General features: G+C 42.4%; 1 pseudogene across 1 annotated transcript; it reads right to left on the minus strand.

The window, feature by feature from the left end:
* Window positions 1-5900: 5900 nt before the first annotated feature.
* LOC311369723 lies at window positions 5901-10632 on the minus strand (annotated as a pseudogene). The gene is made up of 6 exons: window positions 10543-10632; window positions 9764-9809; window positions 8791-9111; window positions 7876-8172; window positions 6336-6372; window positions 5901-6062 (listed from the first exon to the last, which is right to left on the minus strand). The product of its transcript is annotated as an uncharacterized misc_RNA (transcript).
* Window positions 10633-15034: the final 4402 nt, after the last annotated feature.

The following is a 15034-nucleotide window of genomic DNA, read 5'->3' on the forward strand; positions in this document are numbered from 1 at the left end:
CGGCTCATCTCTGACCAATTAGGGTATCTCTTCCCTGCAATGGGTTCAAAGGTTTGAGTCGTACTGGCAGAAGAACAAAGCCCTGCGGCAGGCAACTGCCAGTGTGTATGACATAAGTATCAGGCTACGAAGAGGATCAATCAAGCAAAAATAAAAAAAAACAATGGCTAAAATCTAAACAACAGTGCTCACATGAATAGTTCTTAACTGGTTGATTGCTTGATCGTGTTGCCTTTGCTCTGCAGAGTATGTATGCGATTAACATGAAAAAATGCTTGCATTTGTTGTTTTGTTGTTTATTGTTTTTTCTATTTCCCTTTCTTTCTATTTGAATTGTTCTATCTTTTCACAAGCCGCCTGTGGACAAGTGTTGCGAATTAGCACGTGTGCTAAAACACTCAAACAATGCATCTGGTTTGTCCAATGTAATTGCTATGTCCAAATCAAATAAACATTAATAATAATAAATTTAAAAAAGAAGGACCACAGAAAGATCATGACCAAGAGGCAAGAGCAGACTTAATTTCAAGCCACAACGTTGTGACCAGGCCTAGTTCATGCTGCAACCACTGCGACGTCATGACGTGGACAAATGTATATATTCTTTTTTTTAAGTGGTGGTGCAGTTGCACCACCTGCACCACCGGTTCCGGCGCCTCTGATCACAAACTGTGTAAAATATCACGGGTTGGAAGGGGAGGGAAAGACACGTAGCGTAGGATCACAGTTCGTGATTGAAACTTTGGTTCCTACGATGGTAAAATAAATGGTCCTCATTTACATAGCGCTTTTATCCAAAGCGCATTGCAGTGTTGACAGACATTCACCCATTCATGCACACATTCACACACCGACGGCGGAGTCAACCACGCAGGGCAACAGCCAGCTGGTCGGGAGCAGTTAGGGTGAGGCGTCTCGCTCAGGGACGCCACAACACTCAGCTAGGAGGTGCCGGGGATCGAAATTAGCAACCCTACGAGGCGTTCTGTTATGCGTCTTTGTGTTAGAGCACTAGTGCAGGGATTCCCAAAGTGTGGTACGCGCACCCCTAGGGGTACGTGAGCTGCTACCAGGGGGTGCGCGAGATGAAAAATGTAATGGCGGTCTGGTGTAATATTACCTTGTTTTTATTTATTTTATCTGTTTCGAAGCCTATTATCTTTAATGTTGTGGATCGTTTGTAGCTTCATTGCAATTTAATTCGATGTACTGTTGTTCTAATTTCCATAACCGTTGTGTTATGATTAGGATTGTGCCGATGGACCCGCCCCCCCGCGACTCACTTTTCAATTTTCGTTTCCAAATATTTATTTAAAAACGAAAACATCTGTTTTAGAGCGTGTGTGTTAAATTAAATGGTTTTATCTCAAACAAATAGTTCCGTTGCAAATAGGAGGCGCGCAGCATCAATATCCTAACTAAAAAAAGTAAGTCGGCCAACGCAGACACATTTTGCAGATTGTAAATTGTCATGAGACATGAAACGTTCACAATCCTGCTCTATGCGCTGTGATATTTTGTTTATCATCATTTCTATTAACTTCTGCAAGGCGCATAAAGTGGTCATGTAGATCAGTCGTCTGCCTGTCTATTGCGCGTATCACACATGAGCAGATCTTGCACACAACGTCAGTCGTGTCCCTTGGCTGTCCTATTTGTTGGATATTTGTTGATGTTATTGTCATGCGTGTTCTGGTTATTTGCGCATGATTAAACATGAGTCTTTATATGGCGATAAAACAAAGCTTTGTTTTTTTTCCTTATTTTCGAAGTGGGGATTGGGGGTGCGCCAATCCGGTTGGGATGTAGAAGGGGGTGCGCAGGGAAAAAGGTTTGGGAACCGCTGCACTAGTGCTAAGAGCCACCAGCCGGCAGGATGGCTACTATTTTGAGGACCATCTTCTCCTACATTGACGGAACGAGCTACTTCAGATAGATGGGTTAAGATAACGTACTGTCACAAAAGTGGATGATTTACTTGTTCAGATATTGTATGTTGATATTGATATTGTTAAGGCACTAAGTTACATAGTAAAGGTTTAATGACTTGCATTCTATTAGAATGTTTTTTTAGGAACTGAATGGTAAATGTAACTTCTGATGCTAGGGGCCCCTCAATCAAGACAATCACAATACACCTAGTTTGTCGACGTCTTGAAGTGGTGTCAGAACATGAGTTTTTGATTTCATCACCATTTCCCGGGAAAATGACTCATGAATCATCAAATCAAAAATAAAATCAAAAATAAAATAAATAAGGCATCCATACATCCGTGTGTCCGATCTTTGTTGGCTAATTGACAGATGATTCCGTGAGTGCAGCGACCTCATTGTTCTTGTTGAGAGAAACATGGAGTGGTCTGCAACGTGTTCCAGGTGTTGGACATTCAGAGGCGGCCTAGTAGATGCGTAGACGGCAACAATCCAGTGGCCACTCTGGGTGACTCCTTATTTGTCTTCATTTGAATCTGGATTACCTAATGTTTCCATATCCAAATCCTCCTTGACTGTGAAAGAAACAAAAACACATGCAATTAACACTAAGACATAGTACTTTTTAAAGTTGTTAGTTTAATATTCCAAATTTGGATCTTGTTCTAGTTTGTTTTAGCTCGCCGTTGTAGTCGAGGTGTGCTTCGATTAAGGTAACACTGGGGAGGAGGAATGAAGTACGATGGTAAAACTATTTATTAAAGAAGGCAATCGAATCATGCAATAAAAATACACAATCCGTCCATGTATGAATGTATGTATGTATGTATATAATTAATAACATCTTTAGTGCCATGTCAACAATAATCTGTATATATATGTATGTATGTATGTATGTATGTATGTATGTATGTATGTATGTATGTATGCATGTATATATATATATATATATATATATCACATTTTTAAGTATTAAAATAAATGAAGTAAACAGAAAGCTCCACTTTCCACTCCACTTTCCTGAGCGGGCTAGGTTTCGTATTGGGAATGGGAATACACATCACCCCATAATCATCCTTCAAGCATTTTGTTTTTTCTTGGTAACTGACATGCGACTCCATTGGCTGGTCAGACTGGATCGGCTGGTTGGACTGGATCGACTGGTTGGACTGGATCGGCTGGTTGGACTGGATCGACTGGTTGGACTGGATCGGCTGGTTGGACTGGATCGACTGGTTGGACTGGATCGGCTGGTTGGACTGGATCGGCTGGTTGGACGTTGTTCAATGTTTAATGTCTTGTCTAATGTTCTTATTTGTTTAGTGATCTTATATGTATGGACGGCCCATTTGGATCATGTTAGCCATGTTAGTGGATCTATTGGTAGCTGGCTCCTATTGGTGCCGGCTACCAATAGATCCACTCAGCCCTCGGCCTGGGTTGAGTGGCTACAGTTAGTTTGACCCCGTTGCCATGGTAACGATTGTTTTTGGCTCGCCATTACAGCGTGGTATGTGAGCTAGCGCTACACGTTTTTTTCATGGGCTTTTTTCCCAGATGGATAGCAAGATAAATGGCCTATTACGTAGAGAAAAATAATTTAAACAACAATTAATTGCTTTGTTTACTGTTCTTGATTGTTTCTAATGTCATGATCCCAGAGACTCACCAGGTGGTTGAGGGATGAAAGGCTCTCCTTATGGAAACAAGCATGGAAGGGCAGAAATAACATCTTTAGTGGATTACTGTCGCTATGGCAAAAGCTTACGGCACGCATAACAAAATATATATATTTTTATTAAATTGAGTAAACTGAAAGCTGCACTTTTTCCAGTCCTGAGCGGGCTAGTGAAGCTGGTTTCGTATTGGGAATACACATCACACATTTTGTTATTCTCTATCATATCGTCAATTGAATGTTGAATATGAAACTAACTAACTTTAGCCTGGTCACCTCCGCTATACCCTCTTTAATGAAAGAATACATTCAAAGTGAAAAGTATTACACAGCAGAATGATATTTCAACAATATGTACCTTTTGTCTACAGTTTAAAATCTGTCATCTTTCAAGCATTCTACTTAATTATTGGTGTATAATTATTAACTATTGTGACTGACCTGCTAGTTCTTCTGAATCAACTTGTGAGGCTGGTGGCTGGTTACAAACTGAGGAGAAACAACAGAACAAGAAGTCTTTATTTTACCCTGTAGGGAAAAGAATGACCCCCCTCTCTATCCTGGCTATCGCCAGACCAAGCTCAATCTATGATTGGGCTTGGTCTGGGGAAGCTGCTGTCATTTTCTTCAGCACAAGAGACGTGATCAATGGGCCGAGTTCAATTGACTCTGTACGCAATTGGCTGCTTGCTGTCGCTTCCCTGTCGTCATTGTGTTAACCAGCCAATAGCGCGCCAAGGGGAAAAGCCAGCTTGGTGATTGGCTCCCGCAAAAACGTATCGAAACTAGAAAGAAATGTATTGGTCTTCTCCAGACCCTTCTGTAGGGCGAACTCAAATCGCCTGCAGAATGGGCGGGGCTACCCAGTCCACACCCTCTCACCAATGTCTGACACACATACTAAGCTAGAACCAGAGGGTTAAACAGAAGCCCTGGGATGAACTGAACATTTTTGAACAACTGAACACTTTTTCAACTAAAGGGATTCAGCCAGCTTGTGTAGCTTAATGGCGGGGTTCACTCAGAGCAATCGTCACCAAACTTGGTGTACTTAAAGAAACATAGTTCAAGATTAACCAGGCTGACCAGTACATCCAAATAGTCACATATGGCGTTGCTTTTATTTACATTGGATTCATTATTATTATTTGACCATTCAAGGCTTGAATTGAAATGACACCAGTCTTCAATATCTTACATTATTGCTTTTGGCAAACATGAGTTGGATTATTTGTATTTTTAAATCAGTATGATTGCTCTTTATACGGTAAGCTGTGGGCAATATATTTATTCATTAATTGTACCACTTCAATTGTTTATTGTTGATATTCTTTTATTAAAAGGTTGGTTCATTGTTCTTAAAACTGTCTATATGTCAGCATTATTGCCACTTATGTCAGCATTATTGCCACATTATTGTGTAGGCTTTACTGGCATCTAGCAATGAGGTGGCAGATTGCAACCAATGAAAAAACACTAGTGTAACTACAACACCACACACTAGAGATGCGCGGTTGGCGGTTGCAGCCGCCAAATTCGGGCAGGTGGCGGTTTTACCGATCAAATTAAAATATATATATACATATACATTGTTAAGTATTGTTATATATTGTTACCTACATCCGAAAAAACAAGCACACTTTGAAATAGTCAAATTTTCATCAGGCAGTAATCTGGCCTAGTATGCTGCTTTGTTTATTGTCGGAGATGGCTGCGCAGGCAAAGGTAGTACGTGAAAAGCTCAAAAAGGGAGAACTAGAAACCAGCCAGTCATTGTAGCCTACCACTCGTGGAATAAGGAATTTAAAAGAGATTATGGAATGATTTGACTCAGAAGTGACATTGGTCAATGGCAGCGCGAGATGTTCACAACAAGTTAAACTTCTAGCTCAAGAAAGAAGGTAAGAAAAATAGTCAGAAAACTTTGATTTGCGAGGCAAACAACAGTTTTGGGGTTGTTAATTATGTACCATTAAAAATGTGAACTTGCGTTGTGCGGCTGACTTGCAGCGAATATCGGAATTAACAGGCTCGAGTCGGCGTTTCTTTAATATCGAGGCTTGCTTTATAGCCTTGCGTCAGCAGTACCGCGTCGCCTATAGACCTAAAAACACCCGGCGGATGGCGGGCGGGTGGGGTTTTGAAAATTGGTCAAAAACGTTGGTGCGGATGGATGGCGGACGGATGATACGTTTTGTGATGCGGTTGCAGATTAAATAATAGCCCATCCGGCGCATCTCTACTACACACACACACACACACACACACACACACAGTAAGAGAGGCGAGTTCAAGTCCCTGTGGTCAACAATACATCAGTCACATCACGTCTTCTTCTTGGCCGTGGTCAACAGCACCCATTGCTGCACTCTACTGACTGATAGGAGTCTCATCAGTTCTCGGCTGGGTGACCTTTAGTGGCACATCCTCCTGCTCCTTCGTTGGTGTGGTCCTGCTTTAAAACAGGCAAGTTCAGTTAAGCCCCGAATACAATCAAATGCTAGTTCCTCTTGTCACAGTTTCATTCTTTCTCATCCACACTCTTTGATTCTCTTGTACGTCACCCTACTTCCTCATGCATTGTAATGATTATAGTGTAATGATCAGTGGGAGAATCTTAGGATAAGTGAGAAAATTTGAAAATGAGAAGAGTGTGTATTAACATTTGGAGTCTCCAACATTGAATCCACAGACTGCATTTAAAATAGGGTTACGCCTCGTTCACACTACCTCCGTCAGACGACGGAGGGGCGAGGGCGTGTCTGACGTATGGGGAGTACGTAGTCTTTGTGGACTCAGCCTGCAACAGGGGCAACACTCTCCTTGCGCTCTCCTTGCACCAGGCGTTATAAAGCCGGCTTTTTTCTGTGTCTTCCTGCTTGTTGTTGTTATTACTAAATGGATCCCGTAGTCGCAAGGACAGTGTTGCCCCTGTACGTGTACCACAGAAATTGCCCAATTCTTAAATCCATTCTTAAATCCTTCACTGCCGGCCGGCTTTTTGACATTTCCACGGCGGGTTGTATCACAAAGACGATTTCATTGGACAGAGTCCAAATAGCGTCGCACTAGTGTATTTGCATAACCGCGATCTGATTGGCCGACTTGGCCAACTTTGGACGCAGGCCACGGAGCCGACTTGACGGACGGACCCACAATGCATTTCGAGGGAGCCCCATGAAAAGTCAATGAGATGCGTCCGTTGATGGAGATAGTGTGCAAGAGGTTACGCCTCTTGCCCACTGTACACGTCCGTCGACGGATGGGGGCTTTTTGACGCATCTATGTGTTTTCCCGGGTTGTATAACCAAGGCGATTTCATTGGACAGTGCACTTGCGTTATATTTGCATTTGATCTGATTGGGTGACGGATCCGTCACTGCCTGAAAAGTTAAACTTTTCTCAACTTTTTGACGCAAGAGACGGAGCCGACTTGACGGACAGACCCACAATGCATTTCGGGAGCGTCCCATGCAAAGTCAATGAGATCCGTCGGCGGACATGTACAGTGGGTAGGGGGTGTTAGGGTTAGGGTTAGGGTGTTAGGGTGATGACGGTAAATAAGGTCAAAGTGTCAACTTTTGAACTGCTCTCTTCTAGAAGGTGGGCAGGAAAGTCAGAGCACCGGAATAACACCTTTGTTGTGTCTCTAGCTCAAGCCATACAGGTGACACATTCACCACCCAACCCAGCCCCTTTCTCTGGCAAACTCTGGCATGTATCAGAACTAATCCATTCCAATGAGTCAGTTGTCCACTCCCTGACAGAACTGCATAACATTCATTCTGCGCATCCGCGTGTAAATGATCACGCAAATTCATGATCCATACTGCTTTATTTATTGCTCACTGTATTGTACTGACATTCATTTATTTTAGTTTGTTTGCTCAATGATCTTGTGTGCACTTACATGGATTTCCAAAGGGTTTCCATAGCCAAAGTGCCACCACTGCAACAAGGACTGCCAGGAGTAGCACTAGTACGATGATATGGTAGTGGTTGCGTAGTGAAGTATCACCTTGAAAAACACATTGACACCAGAATGAAAGTAAGTTACTGAAATAGCAGACTATATCATAACAATTTTTATCTGTTGTTTGGGAATGCTCTGTTTGACATGACGTGCACTTCCGTTTATATTCAATTTTCTCAAATGACTGAACGACCTGACAAACAGTCAGGTCATTTCTTTACCCCCACCAACTTGGAGAAAGCTCGTCTACCACTGTGATCCCTGTTTGCCCGTGTCCTTAAATGACATTCACCTTCGGGCTGCTGACAGACAATCTTCTCATCAGACGTAACGTTCCTCAAAGAGCATCTGATGAGTCGCGTTGATTTTTCTGAACAGTTTAAGAAAGCAGTACTAGAGATGTTGAACAGCAGAGAAGTCTTATCCTGCTTAACTGTGCTCTTCCATTGTTGCTCAAGGACACCAGACACATTCCATAATATGTTGCTGGCTGGATAGACGGCGGTGGCAGTGCATGTAAGCGAGGCATTGGAGCTGGCATTAGCACTCTCAGGGTCGTGGTGCTCTAGTGTGAGTTCACTGGGGGTTGCTGGAGAAGAAAGAAAACAAGAGAAATTCCTTACAGAAGATACCAGGAGATAACTCACGCAAACACGCAGGGCGAATCTTCGCTTCACTTTGGTGTGAACGCACGGTAAGTCATTCAGTCATTCAACATAAATAGAATGTACCATGGTTCTATTCATTCTTGTGTGAGGGGCTCAACCTGCACGCAAAGGACATCCTCATCTCCTACTTGTTCATGTTTGACTTTCATAAAAAATAGTTTACAGCAGTTCTGTGTATATAAGTGTAACAAAAGCGTAAAAATAAAACATAATTGATGTATACCGCCTTAATGCCCGGAGAAAAGTGAAACAAATTGAAATTGGCAGCCTGGCATGTGTTCGCCCTCTACCTAGATTCAGAGGTCAAATCTGAAATGCCTCCAGGTCTGAAAATATTGGTGAAAAACATGGTTTATAGAAACACTGGAGAAAGTTACATGCTTTAGATAAAATATACAATACCTACCATTTAAGAGTTTATCTGCCAACATTTATGCATTTCAGAATAAACTGGTTGCAGTGGTTGAATGTGATAGGAATTATATATTTATGTTACCAATGTTTTTGTTCAGAGTGGGAATGAGTGAACGGAGGCCTACCAGTTATGCTGAGAGTTGTTTCAGTGTCTTCAGTATGTCCACCGCTGTCCCCATGGTATATAATGCATTTATATTTCCCTTCGTCTGAGACTTTCAGATTCCGAAAGGTTACCGTGTAATCCGTATGGTTCAAGTCGGTGTGATTTCGCTTGGAGTCTGTCTTTTTCGTCTGAGCATTATAATAAATTATAAGCTCTTGCTTCTTGTCTTTGCCTTCTACTTGAAAGCTAATAGACCTTACTGGGCGTTCCTTCATAGAGGAGTTGCATCGAAAGACGACCCTCCCTCCGATCTCTCCATAAAGAGGAGGGTCAGTAAAACCTGAAAGAGAAAGGTTGCAACTTATTTAGAGAACTTCAAGTCTGAAACTAATGAATCCAAACTGTGTCTCTCTATAGCCTCCGCATCACATTATTGCAACACAGACAGAACCCCACAACATGAACATGTGTTACCAAACAACTAGTATGTGTATTGGCTGCTCATTTGGCAACGCTTGCTATAGTCAGCGTTTTTATATATATTTTCATTAATTTTTGCCAAGAAAACCAACACTGCGACTATAAAAGAAAATTGACACAGACATTGAGATGGACCTTGGCCAACCTTTGTAAGGGTATGACCGGTATGCTATGTTATGTTGTGTCAACTTTGGTATGACAGTATGAAGGATTGCCTGATGTCTTGTACCTGCACCTCAGTTAATCTTAATGCGTCTGCAATGTTGCAGAATGTGGACCTAAAGGCTAAAGGGTGTGGTAAATGTTGCCCTCGTACAATGCATTAGATGTCCACATCAAACCTTTTGGTATGGCTGCATACAAAGTGGAATAGGCTATTTATGTTTGGAGTAAATTTGCCAGAATTTGCAACGATTCTGGCAATTCTTATTCAATTATGATGTAAGGCCATTAGAGTAACAGCTCAAATTATTACAGTTATTAGAACTCTTACAACTGAAATATTTTCTTACCTTTGACAAAGAGGTTAAATCCCAGCAGTATGAATAGCATCTTCATCTGGAAAAGACATACATTAAAAAAGTTAATCTTAATTCTTAAACATAGCAATAACAAATCTGTTCAGGTAGCTAAATCAACTTTCAAAAACATGTTTTGAAACACATTTGGCCATATAGCTTCTACATTGCCATTCTGCTCACTATTAGATGTTCTCCGTAGTCTAGTGTCAATGTTTTGATAGTTATGGTACCGCATGCACACACATTGTGTGTTAGCGTGCACAGCAGTGTGGTTACAGTGGCCCGCACTGACTCAGCTTTGTAGGATGTGTCTTATCTGTTGTCTTGTCTTATCACGTATCTGTTCACCGTGGGATAGTGGGAAACGTCTTCCTGATTGCTTTGTATGTCAACATGTGAAGTAATGAAGCTATAAAGCTGACTTTGACTTTGACCGTTTGCGTTATTTTCCATTCTCCAGTCCGATGAATGGAGAGGGCCAGAGCCCCACCATACCCCTGTACATTTTCAAGCTTTGACGTCGTTACTGCCCGCCTACCTCGCTACTAAATGTTGTCGACAAACCTCATTTTATACAAATTACTTGAAGGCCGCCGTGGCTCCAACATCCTATTGTGTTCCCACACTTGAAACTCACTGTGTGTAAAGCAGAAAGAGTGAACTGTATGAAAAGGGAGTCTTACACTTAACACCTGACTATAAAGTAAAGAAATGGTGGAATAAACCCACCCAGGAGAGGATGTATCAAGACAAAGTATTCACACACGTACCTTTTCGATGGAGTCCTGGATGCGAAAGACTTTGAATGACGACACACTTCCTTGTTCTTCGCTGAAGCGAAGTGCGGTGGCACTTCTCATGTGGGCTGGTTAACAACCAAGCCTTGTCATTGTTACATCCTCAGCTGATGCATTCATTAAAAAAAATCAAATACATGAGTTATACGAGGACACACATGCAAACAATGTACACAAATGTCTGAAGGTTGTTGAATAGTGTGTGTGTGTGTGTGTGTGTGTGTGTGTGTGTGTGTGTGTGTGTGTGTGTGTGTGTGTGTGTGTGTGTGTGTGTGTGTGTGTGTGTGTGTGTGTGTGTGTGTGAGAGAGATAGAGATCTACGTTAGAAAGATGATATCTCGGACATTCAAATGATCATTTTAATGTCCACCTATTTTAACTTCACAGGAGTAAAAGGGACTCTTGTTCCCTATAAAGATCCAGCTACAAACTATAGGCTACCCTATGTTCAGGAAATAGTTCTTCTTCCTCCTCACCTCACCAATTATCAATTGATCAATAATGGTGATAACATCTTCAGAAGAAAATATGTACTTTGACACATCATTATCCAGATAAATAATTATAATCAATCACAATTTTGTTGCAGAACTTTTTACCTGTTTGTTTGTGGACTGTTTTAAACTTTCATACGCTGTTTGTTTTATTTGCACTTGTTGTCTGCTGATCGAAGTCTTTCATGCTGTCGTTGCTTAGACTTGGCAGCACGATTCTTTAATTATCTCTCGTTAATAACCATGTCTTTTTTAATCCTTTTTCTGCTGTCCCTCTCATCATGCCTTTCATGGTTCCTTCTTGATCCCTTAAGTCCACCGTGTCACAACACTGAATATTAAACGTGCAAATGTGATCTAAACACAATGCTGGACGGAAGACAAGTAGGTGGTCTGTACATTGTATCAGCACACGGCACATGTGTATTCTAGATGATGGTATAGCGGGCTGACCCTACCACCGACACCTAGGTGGCTTTACTGGGCTGCTCAGACACAGGACACCAGCTGATGGTGTATGAAACGGGTTTACTGCAGCGTTGGAATCGGGCTTACTGCCTGAGCAGGTGCTGCCTCCTGGTGACAAAGTCGGCCTGGCTTCATTTTATAAATACCAACGAGGGGTCAGCACAATGCAAAACCTTTGACAAACGTTGTGTCATCCCCATGGTTACGACCCATGACAAAAAAAATCAAAGAATCAGAAACCCAAGTGACAGCTGGTTCAACCTGTTTGGCTTCATTTTTGATTGCACCGACCACATGCATGCAGCTTCACCCAGCGCCCAGCATCCATTGAGTATTAGGAGTGAGGCTGCTTCATATGAGGCTGCTTGAATCAACAACTCACACACTCACAAGAATGTCTAGTATGAATGAAAGACATAATGTGATGGTGGTTTTTTTATTGGTTGAGTCAAAATTAAACATTGCTTCTTGCTTCTTTCAGTTAGGCTACTTATTGTAAATCGGGATAAACGCATCTGTTAAATGACAGAAATGTCAAAATAAAAGGAGCAAGAAGTGGCCAATGAGTGTTTAGGTGGGGGTTTCTGCCCCTCATGTGTAGCCTTTCATAGCTGAACATGATATGAACTTCAAGCTACTTTAAACCGTATTCGCTAGCCGTCACTGGCTGTTTAAATTCATTCACAACATGAACATAATTAGCTTTTCCCACTCCTGCTTTGAATCAGGTTATGCAAGCTTATCAAACTAGAAACTGATATCAGAGTCAACATTTGAAAATGTTGTTGTTATGAAGTACTCTATCCAAAATATTGTAAAGTACAATACAAATAATTATATCAATACGTAAAATGCATTTGCTTTGAAAATAAATCTTTGTGAAACCTGCTAGGCTAACCCTATGGAAGATCTTAGACAAATACATTACAAAAGTGAAGTATCTAAATGATTAACACATTTGGTCAAGTAGCTAAATAAATTGTGCCCAATTTCAAAGAGACATTTTGAAACACATTTGGTAATCAGCTTTAACATCAGCAATCTGCTCACCATTAGATGTGCTCCATAGTCCATGTCCATGTTAATGTTTTGATAGTTATGGTAACGCAAACACATCCGTGTGTGTGTGTGTGTGTGTTTTAACAAAATGGGCTACAGACAGGCTTTAGCATACAGCTAAATAGATATGGTGAGATTGATGTGTATGTAAACATTGGGAATCGTGTTTATTTGGTTAAATTATGTTCTCATCGTTGGATATTTATTTAATAGTTGCAATCTAGCTGAGTAGGCCCTTTACTTTTTGAAAATGTGCCAAGTCACGTAGAGTAGTTCAAGAGGATAATATCCTCTTGAACTACTCGCTGATATTATCAGTTGAAGCTGCATGTTGGACCGACATTTAAAATAGAGTATTAACTTTCCTAGCAACCGCCTACTCGTCGTATTTCATACACCAAGAAACATTACCGCTTAGTTTGTGTGTAAGTGTAAGAGGAGGACAAATGGAGAGACAAATACGACGAGTAGGCGGTTGCTAGGAAAGTTAATACTCTATTTTAAATGTCGGTCCAACATGCAGCTTCAACTGATAAACAACAACAAGGCACTCATTTTAAACGAATTCATCACCGATAATAACCTGGACTTTCTCTGCATTACCGAAACATGGCACAAACATCTGGACTATTTCACACTCAATCAAGCCACCCCCTCTGGATACACATACATTGATCTCCCCCGTCACACCGGAAGAGGTGGTGGTGTAGCCTCAATCCATAAAAACACATACAAAATCACCACCATACCCACCCCTCCCGTTCTATCTTGCGAAAATATTGCTTTCAAACTCTCTGGTCCCGCCCCCCTGGTCATTGCAGTCATTTATCGCCCCCCCAAGCACAACCCATCCTTTCTCTCTGACTTCTCTGACCTTGTCACACAGCTCACATCCACCTCACCCTCAGTTCTTCTCCTCGGAGACTTCAACTTCCATATTGACAATAAAAACTGCAAACATGCCTCTGAATTTCTGGAACTACTGGACTGCCTCAATTTCACTCAACATGTCAACTTCCCCACACACAATCATGGCCACACCCTGGACTTGGTTTGCTCTACCGGGCTCACATTTCAACAACTCTCCAGCATCAACCTCCACATCTCCGATCACCTGGCTATCACCATGGACATCCATCTCCCCACCCCCCTCCCCAAGATCAAACGCACAATATCCTTCAGAAACCTCAAATCCATCTCCCCCCAAGACTTCTCAGCCTCTCTTTCCACCATTCTGTCCACCTACCCTCCCCCGCTGTCCACTGACCCCGATGACCTCGTTAACTACTACAACAAATCTCTCTCCTCCTGTCTTGATCAACTGGCTCCCATCAAATCCAAATCTGTCACATTCACACACTCTGCCCCCTGGTACAGCCCTGATCTCCGCCACATGAAAACCCGCAAGCGCCAACTCGAACGTCTCCATAAAAAAACCGGTTTAACAGTCCATCTCCAAGCCTACACAGATCACCTTCTACAGTACAAAGCCGCCCTCAACACTGCCCGCTCTGCATACTACTCAAACCTCATTCACACCGGCTCAAACAACCACAAGGCTCTCTTTTCCACTGTTAACAAACTTCTAAACCCCATTGACAACATCTCGAACTCCTTTACCATAGACAAATGCAATTCTTTCCTCTCATTCTTCCAAACCAAAATTGATACGATCTACAGTTCGCTAACCGCCTCCCCCACCCCTCTACCCTCCGCACTCCCATCCACCCCTCTTACCTCCATACCCCTTTCCAAATTCACACTTACCTCCCCGGCCGACCTATCCAGAATCATCTCAACCATGAAAACTTCTACCTGCACATTAGATCCCATCCCATCCTCTCTTGTTAAGTACTGTTTCCCCACCATCGCCCCACTTATTTGCAAAATCATCAACTCCTCCCTCAGCTTTCCCTCCGTTCCCCCTTCACTCAAACTAGCTGCTGTCACCCCCATCATCAAAAAACCCGGTCTAAACCCTGACATCATGAACAATTTCCGGCCCATTTCCAACCTCCCATTTCTGTCAAAAATACTGGAACGCGTCGTTGCCTCTCAAATCAAATCCCACCTCAACAATAATGACCTCTTTGAACAATTTCAATCTGGATTCCGCACCCAACACAGCACCGAAACCGCCCTCCTCAAAATCACAAATGACCTCCTTCTCTCCTCCGACTCCGGCCTACTCTCCATTCTCATCCTCCTTGATCTCTCCGCCGCCTTCGACACCATCAACCATTCTATCCTACTCTCCCGCCTGAAATCCCTTCTCAACATCACCGACACTGCCCTCACCTGGTTACACTCCTACCTCACTGACAGAAAACAGTTCATCTATGTCAACAACTGCTCCTCCACAACTGCTCCCCTGTCCCAAGGCGTCCCCCAGGGTTCTGTGCTTGGTCCTCTCCTCTTCATCGTCTACCTCCTCCCCCTTGGCC

Source organism: Micromesistius poutassou (assembly GCF_964030765.1).
Source record: "Micromesistius poutassou genome assembly, chromosome: 24".
Lineage (NCBI taxonomy): Eukaryota > Metazoa > Chordata > Actinopteri > Gadiformes > Gadidae > Micromesistius > Micromesistius poutassou.